This window comes from Cuculus canorus, chromosome 10 (genome assembly GCF_017976375.1).
Source record: "Cuculus canorus isolate bCucCan1 chromosome 10, bCucCan1.pri, whole genome shotgun sequence".
NCBI lineage: Eukaryota > Metazoa > Chordata > Aves > Cuculiformes > Cuculidae > Cuculus > Cuculus canorus.
In genome coordinates, this window is record NC_071410.1 from 3,055,102 (window position 1) to 3,079,498 (window position 24,397).

At 41.4% G+C, this 24,397-nt stretch overlaps 1 protein-coding gene across 6 annotated transcripts in view; it reads left to right on the top strand.

The window, feature by feature from the left end:
* The window catches only part of DACH2 (dachshund family transcription factor 2), a 272,249-nt gene that overhangs the window by 133,959 nt on the left and 113,893 nt on the right, over positions 1 to 24,397 (top strand). The window lies entirely within an intron of this gene.

Below are 24,397 nucleotides of genomic sequence, written 5' to 3' on the forward strand. Positions count from 1 at the left end.
AAAAACCTGACTGACAGGAGTACAGTGACTTCTGTCTGGATCTTGCGGATTACTTTGCTTGCAGAACTTGTTGCGCTGCAACTGAGTGCCTCCACGGGTCTCAACGTTCAGGAGTAACAAAGCCGAGATCTTTAATTTCACTTACATCTCCAAGCGTCGTGAGGGCTTCACAGTGAACCAATAACCTGTATCACTGCGGAAGTGGGAATGAACACTATTAAGCAATAGTCACAGTAACCGTAACTGAAGTAGTTAATGAAATCTGAAAGCCTTTTGCTGGAGCCAGATGCCCCAGTTGAGCTGGTGTGACTTCATGGGCTCCTTCTAGATGTGGTAGGGGTCAAGAACTGCGTGCTCTTATGAGCAGTTTTGGAATGAGGGGCTTTTTTAGTAGGTCTGTCGTGTTCTCAGCTCAGGAATTCCATTGATGTGGCATTACGTTGTTACTCATAAACAGGAAAGGACAAGAGCCACTTTGAATGGATAATTTCTTGTCAGAAACCTAGAATATTCCATATTACCTTTTCACCCTCTGTGTGTTTGTAAATAGGACGTCATATGCAGGCTACCATACTGCTTTAGATTGGGAAATATCGTAGGATAGCGTATGCTGAGCGTCACAGTAAAACAATATTGCAGACACATGCTGTGTCTCACAGATATTTTGAGTATATATTTATTTTTAAGTTGAATTTCTGGAGGATTTTAAGTTGTTTGGAATCTGTAGTGGTGATTGGGGTACGTCCCACTTTATTGAACACGTGGAGGGTTGCATGCAAAGATCGTCCCTGGGGGCTGTTTTTTCAAGCAGTTTGTAGGTGAGAGAAAATGCACGTTTACAGAGCATCAGTGCATTGTTGAGGACTCTGGATGGGATGGATCCTCAAGGATGAAGCAGCCCTTCCACCAGCCCACAACAGGGCAGCTTCATACTGGCAGCCTCTGTAGTCTTGTCACTCAGGAATCCAAGCTCCCAAAGCTGTTGAGTTGTTTTATCTTGTTCATAAAGAAAGAACAGGGTAAAAGTTGAGGGAATTGCTGAGTAAGGAAAGGTGCCAAAGAGCCACTTGTAAAATCAGTGGGGATTTGAGCTGTTGTAAAATTGAGGGAGCACCCAGGATATAAAGCCTCCATTAGCTTTATTTATACCTCTGTACACATAATTACCTGCTGCTTTGCTCTGGTTGCCTTCAACACTGTAGCAATAGGAGTCTTTTCTTTTGACTGAACTGAGGACAAAACCAGATTTAACACTTCTCACAGAATGGAGATTTTTCTTCCAGACCTCTGAGTGGTGGATAATAGCTTGGAATAGAAGTTGCAAGGATATTAACCCATTGTCTGCTGGCTAAGTTCTAATTTGGTTATTTATGATCTGATGTGCACATAACTTGCTCTAGTTCTCACAGTTTTGGCCTACAGAATTTGTCTGTAAAACCGAATTGTGTTTCCTGCCCCTGGCTGCCCGCTGCTCCGTGACCTGCCAGCTTGGCGGAGGCTTTCTGCTCCGGTGCTGTTTTTCAGCTGATTGTGGGAGGGGAGCAGGACCAGGGCTGGGGCAGAGCCTGAGGAGAGTCTGGAGCAGGGTAGGGCTGGATCCATCCCTTCCAGTAGAGTGGGTGCTGATAGGAAAGCAAGAAGGACTCTTTACATCTTGGTGACTTCTTTGGTTCCCTGCTTCCTCTAAATAACTCCTTTTACTAACTGCTGAGTAATTGCTCAGAGCATTTCTTTTGGATGTATTCTTGTCCTCTCCTTGATAACTCCTGGGTCTGATCTTTCCCATTCTTCCTACTGCACAGATACACAGATGGTTATTTTAATCTGCCTACAGTGTTCTAAGAAGAAAAAAAATCACACTCAATCTTCTTATGTGGCCACCTCATTTTCTAACGTGGCCAAACTAGCATCTGAGTTGTTTTCTACTTCAGATAAGCTCATTCTGGTAACAGACTCCACATCAGCAGATGCATCATGATTCATCCATCCATTGCGTTTTTTCAGCTTTATCTTCTCTTTAGTCTTTGGTTCAAGTGGGGGAGTTTGCGTCCCGGCTCATGTTGGTTAGATGGATTGGTCTCGAGGAGTTGCTGCTGTGGCTGCAGAGCTCACAGATCTGTCTGTAGAGAGGGTATTATGGGAGTGATGATTAGTAACTTCCTGCAGACCCCAGTGAGCCATCTGTGTTTCCACTTCTTGAAATGTGCTGTTATTTTCATCACCCATTTGGTTTGTGTCAGCTCGGTTTACGTGGCCATTTTCACGTAATAAACAGGTAGTTAAATCAGGCACCGCATTTCCCAGTGCAGCGGAACTTTTTTTTAACCTGTTGTCAAAGCAGACTACAACTGTTCTTACACATCAATAATTTGTGAAGGAGCTATAAGGGAAGCTTCGACCTTTTTAAATACATGTAGGTGCCTTTCACCTTTGGAGGAGTGGGAGCGGTAGAATTAGGATGAGACGAGAGCGCCAGGATGGCTAAAATGCTGTGATTGAGAAGGATGAGGTGGTGTGTCTGGGATGCAGGGCGCTAGGACGGGCTTGTGTAAGCTGTGCCCAAACTGCATCCTTCAGGAGCTGATAGTTAATACCGTCCATTTCACGTTAGCTTAGGAGAAAGTGTTTTTCTTCTTGTGTTTGCATAGGAAATGTGGAAATCAGCGTGGTGCCCTTGCCTGCTGTGAGGGCAAAGGAAAAATCCTGTATGTCACAGAGGGACGGTCATCAAAGGCTCCGTTCTTCAAACAATGTGGTGTGATGAAGTGACATTAACGAAAAAAGGCTTTCACTCCTATTAACGTACAGGTCTTTGTCATCATTGTATCTTAACAAGACAGTTGGGGCTTATTTATGGGATAGATTTTCAAGGAGGTTTTAGGGTTTGAAGCAGTAGTTTGCTGTGTGGAGAGAAGCTGGAATCTATTACATGACTGAAGCCAGTAGTTCGGAAAACTATTGGTACGGAATGAAGCTGAAAGAGTAGCTGGATCTTTTGACAGTTACCTGTGCCAACTTCAGTCCTCCTACCCTTCACTTAGGTCATCCCCAGAAGAGGTTAGAAAACCACGGTAGGAAGTCTTTGTTGCAATTTTTCTCTATTCGATCTGTAGAATGGCTACTGTTATTTCAACAAAACCTCTTGGGGGCTCCTCTGTCTTGTTTTCAAGGTAATGGAGAGAGTGGCTCCTGAGGAAATCATCCTGCCACTAGAACTTTATTAGATGGCCGTACAGGGCGCAAACTTGCTTTTGGAAGCAGTTTTTGTTGGGGTGGCAGGATGGACGCGTCTCTGACAGTGGAGGGGCTGGGAGCCCTGCCGCAGCAGCTGAGAGGCGCTACAAGGTCTGAGGAGGCTGCGTGTCAGCAAGAAACAAGCCTGTTTAAAGCATTTCTGTTGCCATTTCATATCTCTGAGTTTTGCTGCCTGGAGCTGTGGGCAGCCTGGTAGGCATCATAATGGTGTGTGTTGGCAGCGTATGGGCAGTGAGGATTTAGGGCTGAGGGCTGCCGGAGGCGCAGTGCGGGAGCTGGGAGGAAGCCTGGCTGATGGGCAGGAGTGTGTTAGAAAAGGAAAATGAGGCACTTTCAAATGGATAATTGTCTGTGGTGGCTTTTGCTGGGTGGGAGGCAGGAGGATTCCCCATTCAGAGGTTAGACAGAGGTTCATGGCAGTTGATGATTGTTTAGCATGGGAAAACTTGGTGGCTATTCTGTGCAGAGGCTGTGGCTGGCAGGTTGTCTGAGACTGTCCCTGGTGTTAATACCCTCTGATTAAAGCAGCATCTTATCATCGGGTCTCTGCTCTTTTCTTATGTTGGTCTGCCCAGATGACAGGAGCAAACCACCTGCATTTCCAAATGTGCAACATAAACTGTTGTTTTCATTATCAGCTCCATTAGTTTCATCTCCTTTGTAGTGATCCTTTTTGTTTCATAAACAGAGGGTTAAAATAGACACTGTCTCAGTAGTTGCTTGTCTAGAGATTTTAAGAACGTAATAATGACTATATTGAACTGTTTGTATGGGTTGGAATACTTCCTCAGTATAGTTTTGTCTTATTAATAGTTAAGATAAGCTGTTGTGAACTGAACAGTTTAATGCAATTAATATTTTAGTGGAATTAATATTTTAATAGATGTACCAAGTCACATCTTTGCGGGACTCAAATAAATGAACAGAGTAGCTCAGAGGAGTATGATAAGGTCATGCGCTACTTCAGTTCAGCAGTGATAGCAGCTGCCACTTGGTCTTCCTACCGAAAAGAGAGAATAAAACAGTATTTGATGCAGTTGTGAGACACTTCAGTTTGCTACACCGTTGTTAGAGGGACGAATGAGACTAGAGGCTGTCAAGGTCTTTGATATCCAGTTGCTCTATATTGAGGTTGGAGACACAGCCAGCACAGCTCCACTGACACGCAGAGCTGCTTGTGGGAGCTCCTGGTGCCCTGGACCCCACAGATCGTCTCCCTGTTGCCATCTGAGCCTCTCCTGGCTGAGGATCTGTAAGGTGTGTTCAGGGTCAGAAGAGCGGAGCTGTGGGAGCAGCCCGGACACTGTGTTCCAGAGGGGCACAGTGGGGCTGGAGGCAGCGAATCTGCTCCTCACGTAGCGTTGGCTCGGAGAGTGGCATTGCCAAAAGCAGGCTCTGCGGGTTTGCCTCTCGCTCTGGTAAGGCCTGCTTTCAGGAAAGAGCTGTTACTTGAAGAATACAGAGTCACTCAGGGTCACTTTACAGAATGTCTGCGGACCGATTTCTCCTCGCAGGGTGTTTGATGTAGGGCGGCTGTGACTGTAGCTGCTGGCAGGAGTCCTGGAGCTTCCCAGCGCAGGGAGCAGACAATTGTAGCATTAAGGGAACCCTTTCTTTTCTCAGCACACTTAAATGAACATTTTTGTATGTTTACATCCTATTTTGGTGGCTCATTTCACTGTTTACGACTATCTTTTTTTTTTCTTCAGTTGTCATAGATGTCATTTTAAAGTTCCATTTATAGTGAGAAACATATGCATGACTTTGTCATTGCTGGCATTACCTGGCTTGGTAGGAATTATTATTTTTAATCTAAGGCAAACATACTGATAAAGGATGCCACAACACTCCTCTGCGTGTGGGGAACGTTAACAGTTTATAAATTGTTCTTGGTGACAATTCAGTAGTGAATTACTTTGATATATATGGCTAATAAATTAATATGATTAAGTTAATGAGGAGTACAAGTGTTGCCAAACTCCACTCGTCGGGCTTTTAATGCTGCTCCACATTTGCAGCTCTAACTTCCCCCTGTGGTGAGAGGATCAGTGCTACCTACGCACTGTCATTGTGATAAATGGCATATCCCACAGTGCCCTGCACTCCATCTGCTGTGTCCCCAAAATGAGAAATATTTTATACAGATCACACACTCAGAAGCTCAAAGGACTGCAGAAAGATCTATTTTTTTAAACAATAATAAAAATGCATACATCTCTTTAGCAGCTCTTCATTTTTACTGTCATAATGAATGCATATCGCTTTGGGAAATGAAGGCTGGTGTGAGTAACACGGGAAAGTTATCCGCTGCACAGTAAGGCTGACAAATAAGTTACATGCTCACTCTTTTATTTTATCGTGAAATGTTCTTAGATAAAAAATGATGTTAGAACATCTATTTAACTGGATTTTAAAATTAAAGACCATGTATGCCGCATGATTGAGTGCCACCCGGTCTCATGCCAGCAAATTTCTGCGCTGAAGGGAGCATGAATTTGAGTGAATGAGGAATGCAGGATCATATCATTACTCTTTAAAATACAGCCATTCAGTAGAGTTCTGATAATCTAAGAACTATACTTGGTGACTATGAGTCACTTGGTTCCTCTCCTCCCTCTTCTCTTTTAATGTTATCTTTCTTTAGGGATCCATTTTTAGTGTCGGATTTATCTGGATAGGACATTACTTTTTTGACAAACGAATAGTTAAAGCTGTTGAGAACGTACTGAATGGTTAACCTTATTGTAAATTCAATTTACACATAGCTTTAGCTACTAATTATTGTCCTAGAAGCGTGAAACTCAGTAATACACTCTCATTTTTAAGCATTTATGCAAAAAGTTTTAAAAGTTTGATCATGCTGAGTTCCTTTGTCTTTGGAGATGACAAAGGTCACTGGAAGTCGTCACACTGAGAGGATTGTCTCGATGCTCAGGGCAGGTCTGTGCTGAATTGATCTTGATTTGGATGGGATGGGAACCATCTGAAGAAGGTGGCCCCAGTATCAAAGGGTTACCAAAATCAGTAAGTTTTCATCTGTCTGCGTTTATAACTTGTGACATTCTTTCCTACCAGCTTTTCTGTTAGCCTGGGATCTGCTGCATTTTTAACTGGCTTTGAAAATAGTTTAGCCATTTTAAGTCATCGTTAAGAACTGTCTTGATGCCACCACCATTGTCATTGAATAGGTTTTGTTAGGTTTTATTTTCCTTTACAACAACATGATTAAGTAGAACAAGTAGCTGCCGCCTAATGTTTTCCATTTAGTACCTTTAACCGCTATCTTAGGAACTATATTTAAATGCCATGAGAATGATTTTGTAAGAAACTCAGACTGCCTGCCTGTTGCAGTCTTGTGTTTTAATATAGGAAGCTGTTTTTTTGATTCATTGAAGTTATATTGTCATTAAAGAATGTTTATGTTCATGCCAATGGAGAATGGCTGATTGATTTAGCTGGTTACGAACCTGATCAAATACACTGTGGGGTGATAATCCTCTGGTGGGCAAACCAAGCATCTTCACATTCTTGACCATTACTTTGGATGACATAAGGCTTATCCAGGATTCTCCATTTTAAAAGAAGCCTGTGTTATGCTAACAACAGAAATTGGGATATCATGGCGTGCAACACCAGAGACAGGAAGCGTAGATCCTCACTGATACCTCTGTTCTGCTTTAGACTTATCCAGCAGTATTTCAGACCTGTTAAGCTGAAGGTATCTGCACACACACAAATTGTTATTCCTATGACTTCGAGGGGCAACTGTCTGACTTTAAATAGATGTAGTTGTAACTGTGTGGATAATACATCTCTAGCTGCAGAACAGTGCTGATCCATCATCTGTTTGCAGTGCTAAAATCAACTGCATTTAGTTAAATAAAATTCTCTTAAAATGCAGCATCCAGTTCTGTAGTGGCTCTCTGTGGTTTCCTGAAGGAAAACTTTGTAAGGCTGTATTTTGGCAAAATTCTTGGTATAACAACACTGCTGCAAACTGTTGAGAAAGCAGTAGGGAATAAACCTCACTGGTTTAGAAAGTACGCACGCACTGTGCTTAAGTCCACTTATTTCCACAGTTGCAGTTCTGGTCAGATATTAAGTACTTTTAATGTAATTTAGCAGCTGCTTTTCGGTCCCTGTCGTACGGAGCCTGAAGTCCTTAAGAAGTAAAATACTGAACTTGGTTTTCAGCATCAGGCAAACAAATAATCCTATTGATTTGGATAGGATTATTTGTTTGTTTAAACACAAGTGTTTTGCTACTTAATGTAGCGATTTGGAGAAAGTGTGCTCTAAGGGTTCTTTTGCAAAACTGTGATTTCGGTTGAGGGCCTGCGTCAAACCGATACTCCCTTCTGATTGTCCTGGTGCTCCTCATTCTTCTTCTGCCTTGTGTGGAGGGGGGTTTGTGAAAAGAAACAATGTGCTTGTTGAAAAACTGTTGGAGACTTATTTTAAGGCAGTGGGTGCTGATTGGGGCGTCCCCAAAAGGTGACGGTTACTCCTTCTTTTCTGGCCACACTGAGCAACTCAGAGTGACGGGATTGGCTTGAACTTGGAGCACAAGGTGATACATGGAAATCTCACTTGTCTGGGGACGATGATTTGCAAAACACTAGTTCTAGTTCTCCCTTCTGCTGGAATTTCTCCCGGAGTTGAGACAGCGATAACTAATCAGAGAAATTTGTCATTTGCTGCTGCCGATTTCTGGCTGAGGCTTTGCTCTGGTTTTGCAGAGCTTGGTATGCTGAAAGGAAGAGGGTAAATAGGTTCTAAGTAGGCAAAGGATGCTGTGTGTGATCCGGGGGGACAGTTTGAGTCTGGCTGTGTAAAGAAGTGAAAACCTGCCCTGATAGTCTGGGAGAGATTTGGGCATGTTTTTATTGTGAGCGCAGACAACTAAGAGAGGCAAGTTGGCAACGAAGGCCGCCTCACTGTCCTTTCTGGAGCAGCTGCTTGAGTGGCTGATCTCCCAAGGAGCAGCCCTGTGCTATGGAGAAAGTACAGCGGCTGCAGTCGGTGTTTCCTCCTGTGCAAGAGGAATGTGCTCTTCTTTCAGCCCTTCCCAAGTAATAAAACATGATGCCAAGTGCTGGCAACAAATTAGGATTCATGATGAAAAGGAAACATCTCTTCCTGAGCATTTTGAAGAGGCACACATTTTTATTTTGAAGCTAGTGTAACTAAAATAGATTTCATTGTCTGATCATTCTCATTAAGTGACTGAGAACGTATTAAGATTTCGCTGGAAATGTATTTGAATTGTATAAACTATTTTATCACAGTCAACATTAATTGGTGTAAAGAAAAACAAGCTGACTTAATGAGTATAGTATTCCCCACCATCTTTTTGCTGAAGAGAGAGACCTCTTCAGTTTACAGGGGGACACACCGAGAGCAAGTGGCGTTGCTGCTGCCCTGTGTTACCTATGGTAAAGATTCCCATAAGACCAGAGTTCTGGAGAGTTTGGTCTAGAAACTGATTTTATCCTGAAAATCCTTTGTGAAGGAACAGAATTCCTGGTGCTGCCAACCTCCTGTGACTTGAATATGAAAAGCTTCACTTCAGAAAGAGAAGTATTTTATATAATCCATGCTTGAATGTAAATGACAGACATTTTATTAGGAAAGGAAGGCCTTTATTAAAGTATAATGATCTACATTGTTTTTAAGTAATCTAATGAATTACAGTAAAAGCCTGAGAAATGAGCTGGAAAAGGTAGAGTACTCTCCCATGAAAGCGAGCTGTGATAACCTTTTGGTAATTCTTTAACATGTTGAAAGACTATTTCTACACAGATTTATTAAATTAAGCAAGGTCACCTTTTCATTTTATTAACAGATTTAGTTTGCCAGATCATGGACTTTGATTCTGAAAAGTGTGTGACTCATGCAGTAACATATGTCAAGTAGAAAATTGGTTATAAAATGTTAAATCATTTAGATACACATTCTATCCTTGTTTTTACCATTGCACAGTAGTAAAAAATAAAATGCTTAATTACTGTTTTTCACATTTGCATATTGATTGGATGTGCCTTAATAATAATGATAATTCTGAGTGGATTAATTGTCTTGGCTGAGGCATTCTCAATGTAATATTTGCATAAAGGGAAGAAAATATGCCTTTGAATAGTAATATCAAATTCTCTTCTTTTGACATGCAGTGTGTGGCCATTGCTTTGAAAGGTTACCTGTAGCTAATAACCAGTGAGACTGATCATGTGCTTATAGATGGGCACATATATTGTATTTATCACCCTGACCCCAGTTCAGCAATGCAGGAGTCAAACTGACATCAATCGTATCATGCAAGTAGCTCATATGCATTCCCAAATCTCTGCGTGGATATTTATATTTTATTTATATATATATATATATGAGGAGAAGAATTATATTTAAAGTGTGTTACATAAATTTAACATGAAGTCTTGCTGTAATTGTTTCTAAAGAACTTCATAGTCACGTCTAATTAAGACAGAAAATGTCATTTATATTTCCAGTCTCTTGGAATTAATCTTTTTCCCCTGTATTTGCATCTGTTACCTCTTATGTCTTAAGCAGAAGTAATGCAGAAGCTCTGCTGTTTTATGGAGCGGGTCTGAGAGAACATCCCATCAGTTACCCAAACTTTATGTAGATAAAGGAGTTCATGGAATAGATCATTTTGTGTATCTAGTTTCAACTGGAAATCCTCTAAGGTACAGCTGCAGCTGACTCTCGCTGTCGTTAACAGCCCAGCAGGTCCGCACACGTATGCAGAAAGCGCCGCTCTTGCTCCTCACGGCTCGCAGGCGGGGTGCTGTGGAGGGCACTTCGCTTGGCCCTGGCAGTCGCAGAGCAGGTGACTTGATTACACTGAAATCAGGCAGAAAATGTCCTCTTCTGGCCACTCGAGTGAATCAGGCAAATTATCAAGTGGCAAAACTAATTCTGTGCCTTGGGCCATCAGAGCTGCCACTTCTTATAAGTCAAGCCTTCACTTAGTGTGAAATTGTTTTTTATTTTATTCTCTTTCATTTATTATGCTTATTTCAGCTAATCCACTTAGTGGATGTGAATTACCCAGTACGCTAAAGCTGTTTCAGATGTGCAGCCTTCTTGTGCCTTAGTGGTGAAATACGAGGTCTACTCTCCTTTTAAGGCACTCCCAACGCTGTTATGACCTATACAGTTAAAGTAATATTTCAGCTTTTCAGATGAGAACTCAAATGAGGAGAAGAGTTCGAATATGATTTAAAATTAACTGTAAGTGCATATGGTTGAGCTTTCTTTAAGCAGATATAATTCAGATGGGTCACATTTTTAAGAACTAGAAACAAATCTGGGATGAGTTTTAGGCCATTAAGTACCAGTTAATTTGAAAGAGTTTGACGGAACAAATATTCCCTTGGAAACACTGAATATTGTTTTAAACAATAAAATATTGCTTTAAATTCTGGCAGAAGCAAAGCTGAGATCTGCTTAAAGCCCTCATACAGGTGATATACCCTAGGCTATACTTGGATATATAATTCTGTCCAAATGGCAGTCCCTCATTTGACTGTGCCCTCTGGTACACAGCATTAACATTTTCCAATAAAAGAAGAGCAAAACATATGGAGTCTTTTATTTCAAGCAAAGAAAAATCAAAAAGAATAATGAGAATAAATAAAATGCTTGTGGTGATGGGCAAGGGAAGTTACAGGGGAATTGCTACAGCAGAGTGCATCAGAACAGAGAAACAGAAGTAGCCAGAAGGCACCTCCCGTAGGCATCTAAATATAGGTTTCTTATCCGTACAGTTAAAAACTATGTAGATGTATGTGTATCAGAGGCATGATTCAGGAGAAACCAGATAGATTGGTTTAACTCATGTTCACACAGAGCGTTGGGCTGATGTACACCTTCAGCAGACGAGGGGACTCAAAGGGTGGAAGGAAAGAAGCAGAGCCTCAAAAAGAAAAGTTGATCATACTGTGATGAAGACGGATGTGTTGCTGACAGTGTCAGAGCAAGAGCTGCTAAATCTAGGAGGCACTTGAAAGAGTCTCTCTATTTTGTTATATCTGGCAGTCAATAGGTTATTTGGGCTAAGAACACCCTATTATTCAAATTCAGCTGACCCAGAAAGCCGTGCCATCTTTCAATGGCAATTTGGAGGGCTTTGCCATTTCAATAGTGGTTTTGGTATGTCTCAGTACAAAATTGTTCCGTGTTGTCTCGTGTGACATATAGATATATTGATCTCGGTTGTATTTCCTGAAATGTTAGATCAGTCTGTGTAAGGCTTCAGGTGGCTATTTTGTACTTGGAGCTGGGTGAGATTGTGAAAACTCATCACCAGAATCCATTTTTGAAACCTGTTAAACTTCAGGGAAGCGTACCATCAATTGTTTTGGCCTTCTTGTTTCGGAACTGCTTCATTAAAATATCTTTGTTAATATTTCTTCATAGTAGCTAAACATCAGTCCTAATCCTGTTTAGAGTTTCTGTTCATTGGTGGAAAGTTTCCGTGTGTGATTGCATCTAGGAAGATATCCCGAGGATGGGTTTTTTGCCTGTTGATATGGACCTGTTCTTCCCTTTTGATGTGTCTCTCTTGATCTCCATTTTTCATTGCATCATATTACTCTGCCTTTCTTCTTTATTTTTTTGCCCTTGACTTTTATGTCTACACTACGATTTGTGTTGACCTTGAGGTTGCCCTCAATTAGCTGAGCCATTCCAGTATCGTGGCCCACACCAAAATCTGCCGCGATGTGCTTCTGATTTGAACAGCAGAGCCATCCTAGAAACTGGTCTGTGGCCATTTTTCTTTTCTTCTCAGGTTAGTGTTTATTTCCAGGCAATAAAGAGAAGAAGTGATACAAAAGAGATAGAAATCAGAAGCAATAAATTATAGGATTGCTTCTGGTAGGTTCTCTGTGCTCATGCCTGCAGTGTCTGTGCCACCAGCAAAAGGAGGAGGATTCGGAAAGGTTTGGATGAGAGAGATAAATCTTATCTCTGAAAGTTCAACAAACCTCTCAGGATCCAAAGGATGGCTGCCAGGGATCCAGATCAGGAATTTGACGAATAGTGGTTGGACAGCAGGCTGGATTGGCCTCGTGTTTGACTATCCATGGGAGGAGGGAGCTAGGGAGGATGAGTTGCAGTACGATCGGGGTTCTTTGTGCTTCTGTTGATGACAGACCCCCAAGACCCTGCTTGTGCGTCTCCTCCGATGGCTACGCTTGTATGTCATGCCCTGTGTATGGCCAGTGATGGCCAGCTGTCATCTTTGGTTGTCCCCATTCTGTGTTGGAATTTGTTCTGCGGACAAAGCTCTGCACGGGCAGCACCAGACCTTGCTGTCAATGGCTGGGGTTTGCCTTGTGAGGAGATGGACATGAGGGTAATCTGGGTTATCATGAAAGATGTGGTATGATCAAAAGATGGCCTTTGATCTCCTCAGCTACTTTCTGTTCTCTTTTGCATCTTATTCATCAGGTAGTTTTCTGTTATTCAGATTGTGATCTGTGGAGCAGCAATGATCTGACCGTGCGTTTTTGCTGATACAGTGAAAAAGACAATGAGATCAAAGTAGTTTACTAGATAGTAAAATATTGCTTAGTTTTAGGATTTACTACATAATCATGATTAAAGGCTAAGATAATTAACCACTGTGTTAATTGAGGAACTAGCTGGTCTTGGTAGTGAGCTAGTTTTCCAGCTCAAGAATGGGTGAACTGTGACATCTAATGTTATCACTCAGGTCGCGTGTGTATTTTTGCTAGATGTAATGTAACTCCAATACTTGTATCTTCTGTATTATCACATTCTGTTTTATACATCTCCAGTGAAAGAACAAATAGAAATTTTGCAATGGACTTTGTGGGATGCCACTCAGCTGCAATTGGAAGGACAGGTAAATATTGTGGTGAAATGATTTTTCACAGATACCAGCTAAGGGACTATAAGCGCATATTTTAAAATGTGATCAAGAAACAGTAAATTGTTTCAGCCACATCTTTAATTATTTTAGTTTTCTTTCTCAACTTTTATTTTTAATTTTATTTTATAAAATAAGTTTCTTTTGTGTGTCTAGAATCAGTTACCAAGATTACAGTGATCTGAATGCATTAGGTTTTGACCTGTGCCTTTGCAGTGATTTTCCTTCATCAAGGACTTGAAATAAAACATGAATAACTTCCTCTTAGTATTTATGTTAAATCCCAGATTAAAAATTAAGCTTTTTCTGAAGAGAAAGATGTGTACAGTGTTGATTAATTGTGGTTTAACTGTGACTCCAAGGATTCAGGAGTTAAATTGAGAAGATAGAGTAGGTTGATACTGGTAATAGTCTGTCCAGTCTTCTAACCATGTTGGTATTTACTGTCCATTTTTGCCTATGTTTGCAAATCTACAAGAAGTGGCGTGAGATCTGTGCTAGTCCTGGCTTATTTTTCCTCTTGGACCGAGATTGTCTTAGTAAAACTGTATTTCTAATTTACAAACTTGTGATTATGCTTTCACTTTCTGTCTTGCTCAGAGAAGTTTCAAATCCTGGGTTAGCTTTGCAGTGGATGAGCTGAGAAGAGTTCATAAAGACCTAACGTTATGCAGCATTATTTGAATTAAGGGGATTTAGGCACTCATGAGAACTTTGGCAGGAAAAGTACTTTGAATGACAGCAGTTACCAAGGACAGTGCAGAACTGGGCGTATCCTGATTTTAAAAGGGTTTTGGTAAAAGCTGTCCATCTCAACACCAACACGAGCTAGTGTTCTGCTGGTGGTGGGGCGTGGGCAGAGTGCAGAGGTGGACTGATGGGTGCAGCAGGGACTCAGTGCACGGTGTGATTTGTTAGTTCGCGGTGTCTCCTCTTTTATATGACATCCTGTGAGAAGGAGACAATTTGGCTGTAGTAGCAGTTTTCATCTGGATCCCTAGTAGCTGCTGACAGCTATCTGAAGGAGGGTTCTGCTGGTTAGGTGTTTTTCTGGTACAGGGTGTGGGGGTGACTGCATGCCTATGAAGACAAGAACTCATGGTGTGACTGTGTGTTCTCTTGTGTGTCTCTCACCTGAAGGTACACTGGAGTGTCTTTTTTTAGTGTGTTTCTTTTTTGCTCTTTGAGAATTTTATTGGAGAGAATTTGCTATGTAGTGTATATATCACTCAGATTAACTTCTGATTTTTCCTTTTGATGGGAATGCCTTGTTATCTCAATTTGAGGCATTTTTCTGATCTACTGTGAACAATATCTATAAGCAAAAGGGAATTGAAATATCTTTCCGGGTTAGTTTTAATCTTGCTTAATGGATGAAGGAAGATGAAAGGCAACCTCTTCCACAGGGTTCTGTAGCATCAAAACTTGAACCTAATTAAGGGTTTTGAGATCTTTTTTCTTTGTATAAATTGTTTTAAGAACTGGTGTGTTGGAGGCACCTCCTCGTGGGTTGTTTATGGTCCCTGTCACAAGAGTGGTCTGGAGTTGCACTCAGGATCTTCTGGCATCCAGTCCCCATTGTGCCATTTTGTCATATGTTTGGGTTCTGAATATTAGGTGTCTGTCTTCTTGCCTCTCCTCTAAAATGATGCCCACAGTTGGATTATGCCATGTGGGGAGTGAAGAGATTGATTAGTCAATATATGTGAGATACATAATTGATGGAAAAAGTATGGAGTAGAATGCAGCTGTGAGTATTAGTTGTGATTTAAAGAATCTAGCTCTCACTTTCTGGTTGGTCTCTCTGCATAGGAATAGTGAGTGCAGACTTTTATGGTGAAATTACAGAGAGCTGTCATAGGTTAACTGAAGTTACAGTTCCCCAACATTTGTATTCGATTTGGGATGTCACTTCCAGGAAGCTTTATAAAAGCGTAGTGGTGCAAATGGAAAAGTTTCAGCAAATATTAGATCCAACAGTAAAGACTTTTGTTCCTCATTAAACCATTTCGTGATTTTTCACGATAGATTTTCATCTAAGCACTTGCTAATCCCAGAGCTGTGACAAGCAAGGCCTGCTGATTTAGGCCAGCCACTGCCACAAATAGCTACTGCACATGAAACGGTAATCATTGCTTTCCAGTCTATTATTAGATTAACTTCATAGGGATTGCTTTTTTTCTCCTGTGAGTTGATGCATAAATGACATGCTTTACCCTCCAATAAATCTAACAGCAGAGTGGCTATGACATGATGTTCATAGCCCTTAGTCCCATGACAGATTATTTTTGATTGCTGCAGAAGTTTACAGCAGCTTGAAGCCATTAGAATTTAAAGGCATCACTGAAATTTTACAGCGTACCTGACTGAGATGCACGGGGCTGGTGCTGAGCTATCTTAGCCCTTATTGGCTCCATGTTGTGATTACCTGTCCCAGGGAGCTGTATGGAGTTAGTCTGATCCCCTTCTGTCCTTCAGAGGAGGCAAAGTCTTTTGGCATTACACCCTCATGGTCTCTCCTTGGAGAACGTTCGCTTCTCTGCGTAACATTCCTGTGCTTGAAAGTTCCACCTGAAGGCAGTCGGAACAGTTGCACACATGTGGAGACCACGTTATGCGCACACAGTCCTTCATAAGCTTGCGTGGATGATTGTTCTGAAAACCAGCTGAACCTTTGTTGCTTATTTACCTTTTTTTAGGATGTTTATGTTGAGGATGGTCACTTTTTTCTCTAGTTAGCGTTAAACAGAAATTTGCATTGGTAAAGGATGAAACTTGGTTTGAGTAGCATGTGTGCTTTTAATAGTGCTCTTTTTTTCCTCAGATTTAAGGACTTTGTTTTTCCCTGATGAAACCCAGATAAAATTTGCAAAGTTCAAGGCTCTTCAGATCTGGGGTGTTTATTACTATTTATATCCCTGTGAAAGAATGACTGTATTTGGCTCTGTTTCTGAGCTCTGTTTACCTATTGTTTCACACAGCTGGCTAAAATTTGCTCTTTTAGACGTAAGAAACACAACTATAACATTGTTATCTAACTTAACAGGAAGATATACATTGATTTCCATTTGTTTGTACATGTGTTTGTACGTACGTAAAAGCATCACATTAAGCTGGGCGCTGGAGATTGCCAAATCTCTCAATAGATTTCTATGCTACGCACTTTCTGAGGGAAAAAAGCCCCAAACGTTAAGTCTTTTTTGTCTCACAGCTTTGGATTTGTGTTCTGGACAATGTGATGGAACCTGGTTGTGTTCTTACCTTCTGTCCTATCACATCTGTGTCCAGCAGATCCAGGTCGGTGAACCTGGTATCAAGTAGAGAACTAGTTTTAAATTAACACAGATTAGCTGTAGGCTGACAATTCTGTTTGACAAATGTCCTTTTAAAGGAATGGCATCATAGAGAATAAGATATGAAGATAGTACGAGTGATACGTATTGCTGGTGAAGGTGAGATTCTCCAAAGAAAGCTTAAAAGTATTTGCTCTAATGAGGCTGCCCTTTTATCTTAAAAAACAGAACAAACCAGATGTTCAATGGTTACATGGATTGAATCCCTTAGTAAGTTGGTTTTGGAAATGGAGTCCCAGTTCCGCACATATTATGGTCACAGGACATTTTTTTCTGAGCACTTTTTAGCATAATTGTCCTTTTCTGTTTAAGAGAGAGAATAGAAAAGGATGCGAGACAATTTTTTTTTTGGTGAAATTCTTAAGAACTGTAGTTTTGTATATAAGGTTATTATATAATCCTTTTGGAAATAGAACTGATTTCATTAGGGTAAAATATTTATACCTTAAGAGGAAAATAATAAAAAAGATATTTGAGAAGGCACTTGGAATTTCCAAATGTGTACTTCCACTACAGAACCTCGAGCATTAAAAGCTTTGCTCGTTTAGTCAGGGGAGAGAATTAATGCTTTCTGTACCCAAGCATGTATTACATTTGGTCTCACTAGAACATCTTGAAATTTGATTTACGGCGTTCTCGAGCAGGGTTTGTGTCTTGTCCCTGCGATACCATTCACTTGCAGGTTGGAACACCTCAGCTGCCCTAGCTGGGGTCTGCTTGTGGTGGGTCCATGCTGTTGTTACAGCAGCGTAGACAAGGTTGAGCGGTTTTTATGATGCCGTGCTCGCCTGTAGTGTCTCCCGGACTGACCTCTCCTCTTTCTCTCAGTGTGGGTATTTCTGCGTATTTTGTGTTCTTTATTTTTATAAATAATGATGCTATTGTAATCAGTTTGGGTCTGTCTCACAGAACCTATTGCAGATGGAATAGAAGGTGTTGACAGTCCAGGGAACCACAGAACTTCAGAATTAGGCCATTTTTCTTCTGACCTGTGAGACTCAAAACTGAAGGGAACTGAGGACTAATCCATTGTTTATATCCATATGTAACTTCGCGACATGTGGATTAAATCATCTCTGCACCTGTAGGATAACATTTTCCTTATGCTGCAGAGTAATACCTTAACTGGAACCACAGCCACTTGCTAATGACTTCAAAGAAATGAGAAACCACATTCGGGTTGAAAGCATTTGGTTGTTGTAATTTTTTAGCATAGTGCATATTAAATGTAATAACTGATGAGTTTAGTAGAATAATCTCTCTTACCATATGCGAAAAACATGCCTCATCAGTTATACGCATCTTTAAGAACTGTTAACTTTTATTGAATTTGCTGCAACAAATCATTCTGGGAAGGCTGCATGCTTGTGTTTTCAATTGAGGTTCCAGCATTTGGCTGAAGTATCTCCTGCACTTCCATCATCTCATAATTTCCTTCAGAGAAAAGAGAGAACAATCTGCGTGTTGGGTGGGAGGATGAGGAAATGCTAATTGAAACCATGTAATAAAAAGGTAATTTAGCAAAACTATTAGTTTTGGGGTTTTTACTATTTTAAGCCTATTATTTTTAAAATTACTTCTGTATTAAAAAAGCTGTAAAACTACACTGGATGTCAGCACATTGCATCTTAATTCTCATTTTCCTTTGCATGAATAGTAAAATCTTTATAAATTGAGAACTAAAATTAATTGAATAAACTTCAGTTGAACATTTTTATGTTTCTGTTTGGGTTAAAAAAAAAGCATATTGTCAACTGTTTCAAGAACATTTAATAGTTTCTAACATTGACCGCACCTTGAACGCAGCTCAAGAAACAAGTGCTGATGGAGGGGAAAAAAACCAACCAAGAACAAATGTTAATTAGCATTTTATGATTTACAGCTGCGTTTACAGCTGCAGTCGAGTTGGTAACACCCGGATCTGTTGCTACATCATAGTTCCCCATCCAGAAAAGGGCAGTTATCAGCGACTGCTGCTTCCAGCCTTGCAGCCAGGGAGTCGCAGCAGCTCAGCGTGGCAGCCTACCTGGAGACATGGACTGTGGGCTCCATCCAGCAAACGTTTTTTGCCAGGTGATGCTTACGCTGAATTGGTTTCTCCATCTGTTTCCTACAAACCCCTCACAAGAGGGGGATCTTTTATTCTATGGGCAGTACGGGGTCTGGCAGCCAAGGAAAGCAGCGGCAAGACTGGAGCAGGAGAGCAGAGCGCCGCTGCTGTGCATGGAGCGGCTGCTCGTACCCCTAGCTTTGGGCAGGTTATTATGGGGTGGGGTCTGTCTGGCCAAGAAACTAAATGAGAAAAGAGAATCTGTAGGTTAGAGTGGATCAAAGATTTGCTCATGGCTTGGTGTTTGGGGTTGTTTTTGTTGGGGCTTTCGGGCTTTTTTTGCATACTTTTTTTTTTTTTTGTAAAATGCTAAATATTTCTTTGGGGCACATTAACAATGCACAGCTGTGCTGCTGTGTGCGCTGCAGGGGAGGGTCTAGAGAGAGCTGAGTATCCCACTTTGCAGAAGGAGGTGGATTGTCCTCGCTTCTTTGGCTTCTGTGGTACCTCTTACACTGCAGCAATGAGTTCCTGTTGTACACAGTGGGTTTTACAACGCGAGATAAGGTGGAAGGGGGCTGTGACAAATAGTCACAGTCACTGCAAACCACAGCGGAGGGCGGAATGCAGAATGTAAGCGACTTTCCTACATCTCTAAAAGGTACCAAATGTTTCTCGAAACAGCAAGAGTGTTGTTTGGTTTTTTTCCCCAGTTCCTGAGCTGGAAGCAATGTTATCTGCAACTTCTGAGCCAATACCGTTGGTTAAATATTCTTTACTTCTCCTGGTGTGTCTTGATTGATGCACGGTGAAGTGGTCCCTGTGCCTTCCCCTCATTCCAGAGGGAAATGCCGTGTTCTCTCTCCTACATGTACTACCCTGACTTGCCTAGACCTGCCTGTGCACGTGTGCGTGGGAGTATGTGTATTCCTGCCCAAGTCGGAGCGGTGTTGACATAGCTTTTCCGTTTGCTAGCAGTGGTAAATGCTGGGATTACCTGGGCGATTGTTTTCTCCGAATGCCATAATGTAATCTCAAACCTAATACTCCAACAACCATGCACTAATTAAAACTGCAATTATATTTTTGCTCAAACAAAACGACTTAATAAACATTATCACAAACTGTTTACCCTTCCCAAAAACAATTTATGCTCACTAATACAATTTCCCATTAAAACTGCTGCCAGGTAAATTAAAAACTCTTGAAATAGTAAGTAAGTGGGAAATTAATTCAACAGTTTAATCTAGAGCTAATAACAGTTGCAAGCTCAGAAAAAGATTGCTACAGCGGGGAGTTAATTAACAGCTTATTCCCCATTTGATAAAAGTAATCCACTCTAATTCCAGTGTAATTTACCTCAATGTAATATAAAACCACAAGCTGCTTCTGGTGCGAGTAATTATTAGCCTTGTCCTGTGGCCACATCGACAATAAGTGTCAGCAGTATCTTAATAATAAGAGGCAGTCTGCTAAATGCCCACAATTAGAGATGTAACCTGAAATCTTGAAACTGCAACAATCGGGTATTGCTGAACAGACGGGTGGTGCGGTTACAGCGGCGAGAAGCACATCTCATTGCTGTCCCTGGTTCCAATATGCAGGTGTGCTTTTCATCCACCCAGGTTATTCTGCTGCAGAAAGTTCTCATAAATGCATTGGGGAGACGACAGGATGCAGGTTACAAACCGGTCTGCCTGTTGCTTCAACTTTGGAGCAAGCCGGTGTCCGTGTGGTTTTATGAGTTTCTCTGCTATGCAAATGAAATACAAAGTTTGCAGCTCTTGACCTGAAATATCATACTGGGATCATAAATTCATTGCAACTCGTTTGACCTCAGCTATATTGAAGTCTGTTTTCCTTCCCTTTCTCTTTTCGTGGGGTTGAAACCAAGGCTCAGATTTTATACTTTCATATGGATATTCATAAGTGCATACACAAACGTCTATACAAATATATGAGAAATATACTGTATTGTAAATATTCTTACTTAATCCCAGGATAGTATTTTCTGATAGTTATTTTGATTGGATTCTTACTACTTTTCCATTGTCAGTGATTTAGAGATGTCACAGTAAGGGTAAGTTAGTACACTGTAATCACAGTTTAACTGAAATGCATTAAATTAAATGACATCTTCTATCATATAAACACTAATACATGAAGTAAGACGTGCATGGCATTATTTTAACCCATTGGTTATTAGCAAGGAGTGAGTGGGTTTGATTTTCTGCTGTCACCAGAAACATTTGTTTACAATATCGATGAACTTGAGTAACTTCTTTCTGGGGCTTTGATGGATTTCTCAGAAATAAAATGCCTGCTGGGATGTGCTCCACTGGATAGCAACTGCTAACAAATACATCTGATGTTGTAATTGTGCAGGTTTTTTAAATTATTCTAAGCAGAGAAAGAATTAACTTTAAAGGCTGACTTTGAAGACACAAAGGAGAGGTTGCAGAGTTGCGTGCTGATGTCCTTATAAAGTCAGGGCTGGTGACAAAGCTGAAGACAGGGACTATGGTGAGAGTTCAGTTACACATACAGTGTTCTTTCCCACGTATTCTTCAAGAAGGTTGAATTTTCTCAGAGAGACAAACAGGTGTTTACAGCTGAATTAATGCTTTTGGCATGTCCGAGACCTGGTAGGATGCTCTGCACGCTGCCGTTTTTCTGCTACTGCTGGTTAGGAAAGCCAGTACAATTTTTTTTCAAGATAAATTTGGTAGTTCCTTATTTAAAATATCAAGGTGTTTTGGGGGTGGTGGAAGTTGCCAACTTTCAGTACTGATTTTTAGTTTGAGTGAGTAGTCAGCTGCTGGGCAAGGAATGTTTTCCCAAGGAGAGCGGGGAAACACCAACACATTGTATGCGCTTCTTTCTTGGCGAGTAGCTTCCTCTCCTTCACTGAGGCTTTGTTTTTTCCTAACTGTGGTGATGGCTGAACACTGGAGCGTCCACTGGAGTGAAATTTCCATCCTTGCAGATATTCAGAACCCACTTGCATGCCATCTGGGGCAATCTGCTCCAGGAGACCCTTTTTAGAAGTGGAGGGTTGGACTTCCATGAGCTTCAGCAGGTATTTCCAGCCTTACCTGTTCTGTGATATTTCCTAATGCACTGGAGTTTCTCCTTAATCTAATTGCAATTCGTTGTTTTAAATTACTCTTTCAGGCTTTTTTCCATGAAATAGGAAAGGTAGGAGCTGTTCATGGAAAGAAACATAGGAGAGAGAAGTTTACTGAATACATGGAATGATAGTTTTTGTTTCGGAAAGCAAAGATAACTCTTAGGAGAAACTGTTAGTGTCTGACTTAAACTATCCTACCTGCTGCTGCTTCATTTATTTATGTACTTAGCAGCAATCGTGCCTGTTAAGTTTAAACTTAATTTACACTTCTGAGCTTTGAAAGATTTTTTAGTTTTTTGTTGTTAAATGTTCAGTAGAATAAATAATCTTGACTCTAAAGGGATTTCTTCCCTGCTGGCATAGAAGTCATCCATAATCTGAATTTTGTCTATGTGTGAAATCTCTAGCATGAGTGAAGTGAGCCTTAAAATTCTGTAGGTCAAGGATGGAAGCTCAGTCATTGTGGTTGCTCAAACTAGATAGACCTAGAAATGAATTAGCACACCTCATCAGCTGCTCATCCTTGCTAATACAATCCTCTGTGCTTACATTGCAATCATTGTGCCCACACTACCAGAGCCATAGCAGAGCCGGGGCAGGCTTAGAGCAGTTTTGGCACAGCAGCTTGAGCTGAATTAAGATCAGCCCTAAGTGACGCAGGTTATGGAACCACTCCACAGCGCAGCTTGTGGGTAGGTAAATGAACTCTTAGATTTAAATGTGATTTCACAATTGAATAATTCGTGGTTTTTGTTTAATGGTATTTGGCAATTCAGGGGAAAAACATTCAAGAAATATTTGAGAAAAATCACGTTTGGTATTCTCATTGCCTATTTTTCGGACATGTCTGCATAGTTATTGTTATGAAAGATTGTATATAAATTAGCACAGTGGTCTGCAAGAGTGTGGTACGCTGACAGATTTAATACTTACTTAGTATTTAGCATTTCAGCTAGGCTGTGCACGTGTAATTGTGAAGGGCCGAGACTTGCAGGAGAGACTCAGGGTGATGGAGAGCTCAGTGAGGAGACTCCTCCCACGCTGCGAGTGCTGTCCGTTGAGTGGAGAGAGCCAAAAGTAAGTCCTGTAAACTACAGACTGAAGGATTAAAATGAAATGATGCCCGAAGAGCTGCTGTCGTGGACCGTCCTCTGGTGATGTAGGCTCTCCTTTTCAGTACCTGCTGGGGCAGGCAGCTCTGCACGAGGGAGTTGGTGCCTGTGAGGTGATGCTGATAGAGTCATTATACTGTGTTGTAAGAATAGGAATCCCATTCCAAAATCCCCATCGGGCTGTGCAGACACCCTCGGTGCTGGCGCGGCTCCGCTGTCTCTGCCGTGCAGACCTCAGCTCAGCACCACAGCGAGAATATGTGCCATTAGTCACATCCTCTGCTCGGGCAGACAAAGAGCGCGCCTGTGTGCGGGGTACGGATATAAACCCTTCAGCTGGTTAGTCGCCAGGCAGTCTCAAGGTGCGTGAAAATGACCTCAAGGACACAACTTGATTTCCATACGAGTCACGGTTAAACTTACTAATCGTCATGGATAAATGTGGAAGAGAGCCCAGCCATCAGGGACACTGGTTTTAACCAACTCTTCTTGCCTGTTATAACACACATTTCTAAAGAACTAATACCTTTGGAGAGGGATTTGCAACTAAAACCAACACACCGTTATGAGATTTTTTTTTCTTAAAAAGTTTAAATTTCACCAAGCTATTTAAAAAACAGTGTCTGTGTACATAATTACTGAGTGCAGACTGTTTACATGGATCACCTGCAGAATTGAAGTTATGCCGTATTCCAAGGAATTAACCATTTGAAATTATTCTGACTCTTCCACAAAGAGCTTTATACTCAGTAAGGTGAACTTAGAGGGTGAAGCGGCAGCTTGCGGACCTGGATCGCTCTAGGGCTGCATGCATGAGTAGAGTGGAATGTGTTCAAGGACCATACTGATAATCCATACGTGCCTCTGGTGTAATCCGGGCTGTAAAATATCACCAAGCTATTCCTGCGTTAAGCCTGCAACTTCTAACTAAACTAGATCAGCGTCTGAGCAGCACATCCAGTTCCAGCTCAAAGATTCGAGTGGTGGAGGAGTCATCCCACGCTCTGGGAAATTGTCTCAGCGTTCGTTTATTTGTGCTGGGAAAAGCTGACCTTTTTTTTCCAGTTTGGGTTAACCTTTCTGCCTATTGCTACGAATTCATTGAACTTTATCTCCATGGTCAAGCGCTTGCCGTTTTTCTTTCACCTGTGCCTTCTTGCCCTCTCTCAACCCTGAATTCAGTGAGCAGATGTAGCCGGTGACCAGGAACGCGCGGGTCCCCGACACTGGAAGAGAAATGGCAGTGATGATGGTAACAGAAGATGGTGTGGAGTACGGCCACAAGCAGTGGGAGCAAGGATTGCCGTGGGCCTCGGGAGAGAGGATTTCAAAGCTGTGTGTTCAGGGGAGAGGGAGGGGATGCAGCGTTGGATATATGTACAATTTAAGCTCATGTTTACAGTCATGTAACTTGTTTGCACATTTTTAGCAAGTCATTTATTTCCTTCTGCCCAGTTTGTCTGGCCTCACAGACAACTTCTATTATGCTAATGTAATTAATATACATTCTAAAAAGCAGGATTGTGGCAGTTTATTCTCAGAGTGTCTACTTGGCTTTCTTCTGTTTTCTTTCCCGTGCTG